At 40.4% G+C, this 867-nt stretch overlaps 1 non-coding gene across 1 annotated transcript; it reads left to right on the plus strand.

The window, feature by feature from the left end:
- Positions 1–472: 472 nt before the first annotated feature.
- LOC144708119 (small nucleolar RNA R71) lies at positions 473–580 on the plus strand. Its single transcript, XR_013582663.1, has one exon. It is a non-coding gene; the product is annotated as a small nucleolar RNA R71 (small nucleolar RNA).
- Positions 581–867: the final 287 nt, after the last annotated feature.

Consider the following 867-nt stretch of genomic DNA (forward strand, 5'->3'; position numbering starts at 1 on the left):
TTTCGTGTTGGTATGGCTTCTACCCACTTAGAGACATAATCGACACCTACCAAAATATATTCATATCCAAAAGATGGAGGAAAGGGTTCCATAAAATCAATACCCCAAAGATCAAACAATTCAACTTCAATAATAGGGTGTAGAGGCATAGAATCGTTGCGACCTACATTCACCACTGCTTGGTAGTGAATGCATCTCTTACAAAAATCGTATGCATCACGATGAATATGAGGCCATAGTGATCTGAGGTTCAACCCCCCTTACATCCAATAATCGATCTTTCCGAGGGGTGACCCTTACATGATCGGAAGCATCTTGGTGGTAGGCTAGATTGTCGGACATCTTTTGTTGTAGGGCCATGGCTTCATCTTCATACATGTCTGCTATTGCTCCTCCACTTGAAATATCAACTCTTCCTTTTTCGACATCATTCAATCCTTCATAAAATATTTGAACTAACTCCCATTTGAGAATGCCATGGTGGGGGCATTTCCTTATGAGCCCCATCAATCTTTCCCAAGCTTCACTAAAGGTATCGTTTCCCTACTGAAAATTCCTAATTTCTCTTCTCAAGGAGTTCGTCCTCGCCATTGTATAATATCTATTTAAAAAACGTTTCTACATCTCATTCCAAGATTCAAAGTTTGTCCCCAACGTCCTAAGCCAATCTTTGGCTCTATCCTTAAGAGCATGAGGGAACAATTTCACTCTCACTGCTTCCTTCGAAATTCTGGGGTAAGTACAACTATCACAGGCTTCATAAAAGTTTTCTAAAAAAGCATACGGCTCTTCATTTGCCTTCCCTGAAAAGGATGGTAGTAGCTGAAATTGGTGTGGGTCAATTCTAAACATCACATCATCTCCAAT

Source organism: Wolffia australiana, chromosome 9, assembly GCF_029677425.1.
Source record: "Wolffia australiana isolate 7733 chromosome 9, ASM2967742v1".
Taxonomy (NCBI): domain Eukaryota; kingdom Viridiplantae; phylum Streptophyta; class Magnoliopsida; order Alismatales; family Araceae; genus Wolffia; species Wolffia australiana.